This window comes from Chiloscyllium plagiosum, unplaced genomic scaffold, assembly GCF_037043375.1.
Source record: "Chiloscyllium plagiosum isolate Xiang-an unplaced genomic scaffold, Cpla_swu_hap1 HiC_scaffold_12, whole genome shotgun sequence".
In the NCBI taxonomy this organism is placed as follows: Eukaryota; Metazoa; Chordata; class Chondrichthyes; order Orectolobiformes; family Hemiscylliidae; genus Chiloscyllium; species Chiloscyllium plagiosum.
This window is the reverse complement of record NW_028270150.1, coordinates 38378995-38390920: the sequence shown is the minus strand read 5'-3', so window position 1 is coordinate 38390920 and position 11926 is coordinate 38378995.

The following is an 11926-nucleotide window of genomic DNA, read 5'->3' as shown; positions in this document are numbered from 1 at the left end:
GAGAAATGAAATATTTAAAGAAATTTAGCAAGTTACTCTTGGAAATCTGAGATATCTAATTGTGAAACAGGAACATGGGAGAACCTTTAATGTGTCACGAAGCTTGTTTTTTCCCAAACGTTGTTCCTTTTCTCAAAGTTACTTTATCCTTGTTTTTTTTTCAGAAGGGTAATAAGCCAGGTCGGTTTGGTACAGAGATTAAAGGGTATTGAGGGGCGTTTTGTTGATATGTAAACAGATGAGACTTCAGGCCAAAGTGATCATGTTTTAGAAGTGACCTGTATAATGAAAGGGGCGTGATCAGCTCTCTAGCTGAGTGGTTTAGTTCAGTCCTGAACTGGAGAGGAGTTCTACAGTGAGCTGTGTGGAAACTCTCACTCTCTCTCTCTCTCTCTTTCTGCCCTTCTAGCGTCAACCTATAAGCATCTGTTCCATGTGTGTTAAAGGGGGTTTGCTTATTGGGAATTGTGTATATTCAGAACAGCAAAATTAAGTCTCATTTGGATAGACTGAATTCTGTAGGGGATCTCTATTCTGTTCTTTGTGTTTCATTGTGTAATCTTGTGAATAAATTTTTATTTGTTTTAACCTTGGTAGTCAACCTTGCTAACTTACTCCAGGTAATTTTCACTATACACTTACTGAAACAAATTGCAAAGTTATGGTCTGGGCTGCCTGCTTGAGAATGTTTTGAATGGTCTGGCCTAGTCCATAACAAGTGTCTGTGATCAAATAAGAATGTATTTTTTGTTTAAGAACATGGTGAGAATATTTTATTGGATAGTGACAGGAAAAAGACACAACAGTAAACGTGAATATCCCACATTTGGTATAGTTAAATGGGATATTTCAAAAGAAATGGATTAGTGGTGCTGGAAGAGCACAGAAGTTCAGGCAGCATCCAAGGAGCAGCAAAATCGACATTTCGGGCAAAAGCCCTTCATCATTTCAAGAGAAAGGAATGTATAAATGAAACAAATTCATTTTCAGCTATCTTTTGGAGATATGTGTGCTCTTGATCAAGAAGGCTTTAAGAGAAGGGCTTTAAGAGAAGAGAAGAGAAGAGAGATTCCTGAAGAAGGGCTTATGCCCGAAACGTCGATTCTCCTGTTCCCTGGATGCTGCGCTTCTTCAACAACACATTTTCAGCTCTGATCTCCAGCATCTGCAGACCTCACTTTCTCCTTTAAGAGAACTGGATTGGACAATTTGACCAGCGCCTGAAACGTTGGGACTGAGTGGGGGTTGGGGGAGGGTACACATGTCTTGCCAGCTTTTGATCAAGAACAAGAAAACATACTTTTCCATAGAGGAACTAATTTTTAAAACATCAAATTATACAGGGAACCATAGAATCTTTTAAATTCATTTGATTTGATAATAAAGATATTTATGTTTAAGTGCCAATAAAAATGGAACCTTGTGTCAAATTGCAACATTGGGTACTGATTACCACACATAATGTGTTATGGCATTCAAATGATCATGAGGGCAATCAATGGTCAACCAATGAAAAAAACAATGTAAGGTGTAAGGAAAGAAGCAGGAGATTGGCACAAGGTAATGATGCTGATTTGAAGAGCTGATCCAGGCATAATGGGCCAAATGGCCTTCCTCTGTGCTGTAAGGCCTCTGTGATTCAGTAGGTTAACATTTATACAGACATTAAACATGACTTTGAGGTAATACCTGATTATATGGAAGCATGAAGCTAAAGGGGATATACACAACATTAGGCAACAATCAGGATTTAGTACAAGCTGTGACACTACTCTTAGAGGCAGCATCAATCCAGGTCACAGTCCACAGTAGCAAACCCCATTGAATTGAGCAATCACTCAGCCAATAAGGAGGCTGCAGCTGCTTGTGCAGGGTATTAGTGTCCACAAGCAATCGAGTGAGGAGCGAGAAAAAGAGTGTGTGGAAGCTGTGCAAACACAGGAGATTAGAATCAGCAATTTCGGCATGATATAGAGGAACAGGTAGAAGCAGGACAGGCTGAGATACTCAGTGTAGGGCAATGTATGGAATTGTGGAATAAAAGCACAAATTCAACCATGGATTAGTATGGTCTCCCATGCCTTGGTTGTCAGCCAATTGTTAAAAACTTTAGAGGAACATGCCTGATTTATGGCACTGACAGATTGCAAAGAAAATGGTGATGATAATTCAGAAACCAGGAACAATTAGGTCAGAGACCTCAATTAAAGTACCTAGTGGCACAGATTGTTTAACCCTTTGCCTTTACAAACCTAATCTGGACACCTGGTAAGTATCGATGGGTGATGGAGCATAAAGGACAAGGATGACATCACAGTATTGGCTACCTTTGGCCAAGGGGCCAAAAGTGGGTATTATTAAGGAAATTTAGATTTTAATACTCTAAATGTTAAATGTTACTTGCTTACTCTAAGTAGAAGGCAGGTTTCAACTTTGTATAGATTGAGGCTCAAGCCCCTTACAGACATGTGTCAGGAGGATCCCTGTAGGTACCTGTGTAAATAAGGGACAACATTAATGAAAACATTCGAAGAAGGCCTTGGGAGGAGACAGTGCAGGAACAGAAACTTGTAAGGGAAGAGACAGCAAGACAGCAATATCTACGGTGAGATTGATTGTTCACTCCCAGACTGGGTGAAGGAGACCATAGAACATAAAACAGAAAACAATACAGCGCAGAACAGGCCCTTTGGCCCTCGATGTTGCACCGACCTATGAATTAATCTAAGCCCATCACCCTACACTATCCCATCATCATCCATGTGTTTATCTAAGGACAGTTTAAATGCCCCTAATGTGGCTGAGTGAGCTACATTGGCAAGCAGGGCATTCCATGCCCTTACCACTCTCTGGGCGAAGAACCTGCCTCTAACATCTGTCTTAAATCTATCACCCCTCAATTTGCAGCTATGCCCCTCATACAAGCAGATGTCATCATCCTCGGAAAGAGACTTTCACTGTCCACCCTATCTAATCTTCTGATATCTTGTATATCTCTATTAAATCGCCTCTTAGTCTTCTTTGCTCCAATGAGAACAGACCCAGGTCCCTCAGTCTTTCCTCGTAAGACTGTTGCATCAGACCAGGCAACATCCTGGTAAATCTCCTCTGCACCTTTTCCAATGGTTCCACATCCTTCCTGTAATGGGGTGTCCAGAACAGCACACATTATTCCAAGTGAGGCTGCACTAGCGTTTTGTACAGTTGCAGCATGCCACCATGGCTAGAGAACTCAATCCCTTTACCAATAAAACCGAAGACACAGTATGCCTTCGTAACTGCACTACCAACGTGGGTGGCAACTTTCAGGGAATTATGTACATGGATACCAAGATCTTTCTGCACAGCCACACTACCAAGAATCTATCCATTAATCCAATATTCTGCCTTCCTGTTATTCTTCCTAAAGTGAATCACCTTACATTTATCTGCATTGAACTCCATTTGCCACCCTTCAGCCCAGCTCTGCCTGCAACCTGCAACATTCTTCCACAGTGTCCACCACTCTCACGACTTTAGTGTCATCTGCAAACTTACTAACCCATCCACCATGCCCACGTCCAAGTCGTTTATAAAAATGACAAACAGCAATGGTCCTAAAACAGATCCTTGTGGCACACTGCGAGTAACCAGATTCCAGGCTGAATATTTTCTATCAACTACCACTTGTTGCCTTCTTTGAGAAAGCCAGTTTCTAATCCAAACTGCTTAATCACTTTCAATCCCATGCCTCCCCATTTTGTCCATCAGCCTACCATGTGGAACCTTATTAAAGGCTTTGCTGAAGTCCACATACACCACATCAACTGCCCTACCCTCATCCACATGCTTGGTCACTTTCTCAAAAAACTCAATGAGGTTTGCGAGACACGACCTTCCCTTGACAAATCCATGTTGACTATTTCCAATTGAATTGTTGCTTGCAAGATGATTATAAATCCTATCTCTTATAATCCTTTCCAAAACTTTTCCCCCAACAGACATAAGGCTCATGGTCTATAATTACCTGGGTTATCTCTACTACCCTTCTTGAACTTAGGCACAACATTTGCAATCCTCCAATCCTCTGGTCCTCAACCTGTAGACAATGACGACTCAAAGATCCAGGCCAAAGGCTCAGCCATTTCCTTCCTAGCTTCCCAGAGAATTCTCGGGAAAAACCCTACGGCCCAGGGACTTATCTACTTTCACACCTTCTAGAATTGATAATCCCTCCTCCTTACTAACCTCAAATCTTTCAAGTCTAATAGCCCATATCTCAGTCTTCTCCTCTAAAATATTCTCCTTTTACTGAGTGAAAACTGATGAGAAATATTCATCTAGCACCTCTCTGATCTCCACAGGGTTCACATACAACTTTCCACCTCGGACATTGACTAACCCTATTCCTCACATTTCTACAGAAAGCCTTAGGGTTCTCTTTATTCTACCTGCTAAAGACTGCTCATGTCCCCCCCTTGCTCTTCTTAACTCTCTCTTTAAATCCTTCCTAGCTACTCTGTAACTCTCCATCGCTTCATCTGAACCATTTCACCTCAACGTCACATAAGCCTCCCTCTTTCGCTTGACAAGAGGTACAATTTCTTTAGTAAATCATGGTTCCCTTACCTTATCACTTCCTCCTTGCCTGTTAGGGACATACCTATCAAAGACACACAAGATCTGTTCAAACCAGCTCCACATTTCGATTGTCCCCACCCCTGCATTTTGCTGCCCCATTCTATGCCTCCTAAGTCTTGCCTAATCGCATTATAATTGCCCTTTCCCCATCTATAACTCTTGTCCTGTGGCATGTACCTAACCCTTTCTATCGCTAAACTAAATGTTACTGAATTATGGTCACTGTCCATAGGTGCTCAAATACCACTAAATCAAACACCTGGTCTGGTTCATTATCAAGTACCAGATCCAGTGTGGCCTCCCCCCTTGTTGGCCCTTTGATTTACTGTGTCAGGAATCCCTCCTGCACACAATGGACAAAAACTGATCCACCTGATGTACTAGAGTTATAGCATTTCCAGTCAATGTTGGGGCAGTTAAAGACCCCATAATGACCACCCTGTTCTTTTCATTCATGCCCAGAATCGATTTGCCAACCCTCTCCTCCATGTTCCTGGAACTTTGTGGATGCCTATAAAACACTCCCAGCGATGTGACATCTCCTCTCCTGTTTCTAACCTCAGCCCATACCACCTCAGTAGATGAGTCCTCATCAAATGTTCTTTCAGCCACCATTATACCGTCATTGACTAACAAAGCCATGCCTCCCCCTCTTTTACCACCTTCCATGATCTTAATGAAAGATCTAAACCCTGGAACCTGCAACATCCATGTCTCAGTAATGGCCAAACATCAAAGTCCCAGGTACCAACCCATGTTGCAAGCTCACCCACCTTTTTCTGGATACTCCTGGCATTGAAGTAGACACACTGCAAACCAGCTTGTTGTCTGCCAGCACACTCCTGTGATCGTGAAATCCTGTCCATGTCCTCCCTACTCTTATCCACTTGTGTAGTGGAACAACAACACAGGTTCCTACCCCACTTCTGAGCTAGTTTAAACCCAACCGAATAGCACTCACAACTTTCCCATCCAGGACATTAGTACCCCTCTGGTTAAAGTGAAGACCATCCTGTTTGTAGAGGTCTCACCTTCCCCAGAATGAACCCCAATTATCCATAAACCTGAAACCCTCCCTCCTGCATCATCCCTGCAATCACGTGTTTAGCTGATATCTCTTCCTGTTCTTCACCTTACTATCATGTGGCACGGGTAGCAATCCAGAGATAACAACTCTGTTTGTTCTCGCTCTCAGTTTCCACCTTAGCTCCTTGAAATCCTTCCTTACATCCCTATCCCTCTTTCTACCTATGTGGTTGGTACCTGTGTGGGCCATGACTTGGGGCTGGTCACCCTCTCCCTTCAGGACCCCAAAGACATGATCTGAGACATCATGGACCCTGAAACCTGGGAGGCATCACACCAACCCATGGGTCACTTTTATTCCCAACAAACCTTCTATCTGACCCTCTCACGATTGAGTCCCCAATAACTAACCCCTCCCTCCCTTCTGTGTAACAGGGACAGACTCTGTGCCAGAGACCTGCACCCCAGTGCATGCCCCTGGTGAGTCATCCCCCCAACTGTCTCCAAAACGGTCGTTCGTTTGGATGAATGACCACAGGGTATCCCTGCACTGTTAACCCTGACCATATCACATGAACCTCTGGTACAGAGGGATATTAGTTTTATTTTCACGTATGGAGAAAGAGTTGAATATGGATAAGAGAATGCAAATAACATAAGATACTCAACTTTTCTGGAAGCTTTAGAGCTTTATGTTGGTCTAATAACTGAGGCAGACCTCTCCTTGGGTTGCTCAAGTAAAATCATCATAAAATCCTACATTCTGTCTCCAGAAGTTGATTACTTAAAAATTAAGACAACTGTCATATTTGAAGTTTCTCTCTAAATGTCTCAAGTTCATGTTGATGTTCTCTATGTGTTATTTAAAAATGTATTGCCGACAGTTGGCTTCTTTCTATTTTGCAAATAAAGATGGTTCAAGCATGCATTTTTGAGGAGGGTGTGAGAATGGAAAATTTTAAATGGTGTGGATTTCAACTTAAGGAGGTGGGAATGTTAACAATTTAACCAAACAGCGGTTAAGAAGAGAAGTTGGATGATCAGGTGATTGGTAGAAATAATGGTTAAGCTCACATCCAAAATCTTGCTTTTTGATAATGAAGGATTTTTTTAGAATCTAAGCAAACAGCAGGAATCAGATCCTGAATTCACATAGATTATTGTCTGTGTTAAACAGTGGCACATCTTGCCCAGGGAAACTTAATTGTTCGAGCTTTTAATAATGTTCTTCAGCATTTCAAAGATAAATAACAATCAATATAAATAAAGAACAGAGAATTATTGCTCAACTGTAATCCAATGTCCTTGGTTTCTGTAACATAATTAGGTACTGACAACACAACCACACTCAAACAAAGTCCCTATTTAAGTATAAGACCCAAAATGATATGGGCTCAGGTGGGAAATCTGGGAGAACTGTGTTAAATGTCCAGCGAAGGCTTTCTTGACATCAGGAGCAACTCTTGGCATTTTTCATCAGAGTTCCAGGAGTTGAACTGAGATACTTGCCAGGCAGCAGTGAGATTCCTATTAAAAGGAGATTATTGTTTGTTGTCAGCCTCATTAACTGTACATCTCATCACATTGATACACAGTTTCCTATCCTACCCCCTGCACTGAGGTTACCAGATGTTGAGAATTCTCAACATGCTGATCTGGTGGTTACCTGGCAAATTTAGATTGGTATGTGCACCTCTGAACCACCATCTCAGGTGTCCAGCAATAAAGGCTCAGGGTGTGCTCCTGATAGCAGTTACACACAACCCATGTCCATGAACACTGGCATCCAACACATGCCAGCCTGTCCATGTCATCATGGCACCTTTCTGATACAATCACACAATGCTGCAGAACTTCAGTGGTGCACTTTGGAAGACCAATAACTATCATTAAAATCCTACTGCAAGGATATCTGGTGATCAGGGACCGGCACCCAGCTGAGGTATTGGACACGGCTATATCTCAGGGCTGCTCAGTTGCTTTTTGAGCTCTCACTCACATAGTGTTGGACTGGATGCTCACAGTATCTGTGTCATGCCTTCGTGTGCTCCTCCCCCTCAGCCTTAGCTACCAGGTTCATTGTGCAATTGTATTGCATTCCTGTTTAGTGCTGACATGAATCCAGGCAGCCAGTCATCAGTGTGAATAGTCAGGAGTAGTTGTGAAGAGCTCAGGAAGATCTGCCAGAAGCAGCAACAGGCATATTGTAGAATGAGGTATCACTCCGACAAAGGTGAGCTTAGGATGAAAGGGGAGCAGATGCAATCTCCGGTAGATGGATTGGGTGGATCTTGAGGAGATTGGATGTATGTGGGGGGTGATGGAATGTCAACCAGGAAAGGGACGTTGATGATCAGGGGGTCACCTACAAGATGAGGGTGGAGGCTCGAACTCACTGTCCAAGGAACAACTACTGCGTTCCATTATCTTGTAAACCACAGAAATGGAAATAGCTGTGACTTCACTGGGAGTGGGCAGGGTGAGTACTGCTATCTGTAAGGGGAAATCTGCAACTTCAGGTGATATGGGACCTATCAAAGGACAATACCAATAAACACACACACTTGTACAGTGAAGGTGAAACAGAGACTTACAAATGTGAGCATGTACTTACAATGCAGGGTCACCAATGTGCCGTCAGAAGGTCTTCTTCCTTCTCTCCTTCCTTCCCACCATGTCTCGGTGCAGTACCTGGCTCAGTCAGCAGTTGGAGTGGAGGAAGCCTGCCATACAACGGAACCCATTGGCCGCGGAGCTTTGGGGTTTGTGTCTAGAAGGACCAGACATGCTGAAGGTGTCCTCGCCAGGGGCAAGAGCTCCCTTCTAGGATTGACCCGACACTGTCTGACACTGGCAGGCAGGGTGGGGGTGAAAGGCCTCTGGAGTGTCGAGAGGGAGGGGATCTCTGGGGGACCTGTCTGTGGTTCCTCCTTTGGCCGGGTGCCTACTGGCACTGCCCTGTCTCTTTGTGAGGAAGGGGCACCTGGAATAAGCTCAGGGTATCTCATCCTCCTGGCACCTTAATGGGGAGTCATACAGTCATAGTGGTGTTATAAAACATGGAAACAGATCCTTTGGTCCAACTCGTCCATGCCAACTAGATATCCTGAAGTCACCCAGTTCTAGTTGCCAGCATTTAGCCCCTATACCTCTAAACCCTTCCCATTCATACACATCCAGATGTCTTTTTTAATGTTGTAATTGCAATGGTCTCCACCATTTCTTTTTGCAGCTCATTCCATACATGCACCACCCTCTGCGTGAAAAAATTGCCCCCCAGGTCCCTTTTATGTCTTTCCTCTCACCTTAAACTTATGCCATCTAGTTTTGGACTCCCCTACCATGAGGAGAAAGACCTTGGCCATTTACTCTATCCATGCCCCTCATGATTTTATAAGCTCCCATAATGTCACCCCTGAGCCTTTGATGGTACAGGGAAAATGGCCACAGTCAATTCAGCCTCTCTCTAAACCTCAAACTCTCCAACCTCAGCAACATCCTTGTAAATCTTTTCTGAACCCTTTCAAGTTTCACAATATCCTTCCTACAGCAGGTGGAGCAGAATTGTATGCAGTAAACCAAAACTGGCCTAGCCAATGTCCTGTGCAGCAACAACACGACCTTCCAACTCCTACAATCAATGCACTGAACAATAAAGGCAAGCATATCAAATGTCGTCTTCGTTATCATATGTACCCGCGACTTCACTTTCAAGGAATATGAACCTGCACTTCAAGGTCTCTTTGTTCAGCATCACTCGCCAAGATGTTACCATTAAGTAAATAGGTCCTGCCCAGATTTGCCTTTCCAAAAAGCAACCCCTCACATTTATCTAAATTAATTTCCATTCAATGACTGGGGTGATGGCGTGGAGCTCTGTCTGCATATCGAGCCTGGGGTGTATGGATTTAGAAATTTACTGACACCCAAGATGGATTAAAGGTTTTACCTTTTAGAGACTGGCCTTAACCATTCAGGCAATGTGTTATCTACTGAGACACAGTGTTTAAAAATGGGAGTATCTTAAACTGACTCTGATCACTTGGGTCTCTGATCTAAAAAGAACCCTTTAAAACCACTGAGCCTGGAGATTTTTAGTTCTGAAATTGGGATTGATGTATAATTTGATAAAAGTTGCTATTTCAAGTACTCAATGGGAAAATACGTGAAGTTGATGATGCAGCACAATAATCTCATATATGAATGATCCTCTGAGCATCTTGGGAGCTGCTAAGGAATACACAGGGCTATATTGCATATCCATGAGCTGTTGGAAGAGCATTTGTGCACCTACCAGCCTTGCCTTTCACCCTAACCGGAACATACTGTCTCTGGACTCTTGGTATCTCACTTTTGAAGGCTTCCTATTTTCCAGGCTTTCCCTTTGTCTGTGAACATCTGCCCCCCAATTAACTTTTGAAAGTTCTTGTGTCATACTCTTTCCTTCTGCCAATTTAGAACTTTAACTTATGGATCCAATCTATCCTTTTTCATCATTATTTTAAAACCAGTAGAATTATGATCACTGGCTCCAAAGTGCTCCCTCACTGACAGCGCAGTCACCTGCCCTGCCTTATTTCCCAAGAGTAAATCAAGGTTTGCTTCATCTCTAGCAGGCACATTTGCATACTGTCCAGGGTGAGATTGATTGTTTACTCCATGGCTTGATGAAGGGAGACTTTAACACATGGACTTCTGACACTGAAGGGACTTTTGTTTAATTTGCTGGTTATGAAGAACACTTGGAATTTGGATAAGAGGATGTGAATGATATAAGATACTCAGCTCTTCTGTGTGCTTTAGATTTTACTTCGGTCTCATAACTGACACAGATCTCTCCTTGTTTTGCTCAAATAAAACAATCTCCAGATCAGGGAGGAGATACACCTTCTGCATCCTCCAAGAGAACAGAGAATACCTTTAGTGGTAACTGCCTCAAGCAAATGAAACTTGCGGATGGAGGGCTTAGATCAGTGGGAACAAAGAGTTAAATTCATGGCTAAATGCTAATTGTTAATTTGGTGCAGAAAAATAACTTGTGGGTGAGGTGCAGAGTTGTACAGTACACGATACCCCAAAGCTTTATACTAAGAGTAGTTACCCAGCATGTGCATTGTTTGCTCTAACATAGCAACATCAAATTACCTGAAACTGGGACCATAGTGTATGGGGTTCCACTTTTACCATTCCCTATATATAGTCATACTTAAAAAACACTTTGCACATACACTTACAAAAGTCTAGACTTATTACTACCACTATAAGATAGTAGAAAATCTATATATGTATATAAATTAAATCTTTTAACTTGGAATCCACTGGAACATTCATAAATACATTCATTTACCAGAACTCAACTATCGCACACAACTGTGACTGGTCTGTCACATTCTCCCCACCATAGCCATGAGGTTTTCAAACGGTCTTGTGAAGCACCTTCAAGGCACAATATAAATTTAAGATTATATTAGATACAGTGTGGAAACAGGTCCTTCGGCCCAACAAGTTCACACCGACCCGCAACCCACCGAGACCCATTCCCCAAATTTACCCCTTCACCTAACACTTTGGGCGATTTAGCATGGCCAATTCACCTAATCTGCACATTCATGGACTGTGGGAGGAAGCCGGAGCACCCAGAGGAAACCCACACAGACACGGGGAGAATGTGCAAATTCCACTGAGGCAGGAAATGAACCCAGGTCTCTGGAGCTGTGAGGCAGCAGTGCTAACCACTGTGCCACTGGGCTGCCCACATTTAAGTTTCTGTATCCAATGTCATTTATTCAGATCTAAATATATGAACATGCAGAAGTACTAAATAGGAGCAGAAGAAGACCACTTGGCTGCTTGTGCCTGCTTCACCATTCAATAAGATCACAGATGATCTGTTTGTGTTATTATGGACCAGACAAAACCCTCTTCAAATATATCCCCAAGAAGATAGCCAGGATCCTAACTTTTATCTTCTTTATAGTCAAGTGTAAGGTGCTGTGTTCCAGATGTAATTCGATTGGTTACACAGATGTGGAGGTGCCAGTGTTGGACTGGGGTGGCTAAATTTAAAAATCACACCAGGTTATAAACCAACAGGTTTATTTGGAAGTACAAACCTTCCGTGCACTGCTCCTTCATCAGGCAGCTAGGCTTTAAGCAGTACACACCTTATTCTTACTCTATAGTTAAAATATAAATAAAAGAAAGAAGAATTGATATAACTTTAACTCTATATGAAAGCTTAATAGAATAATAGATTATTTTAGTATGAAACAACAACAGT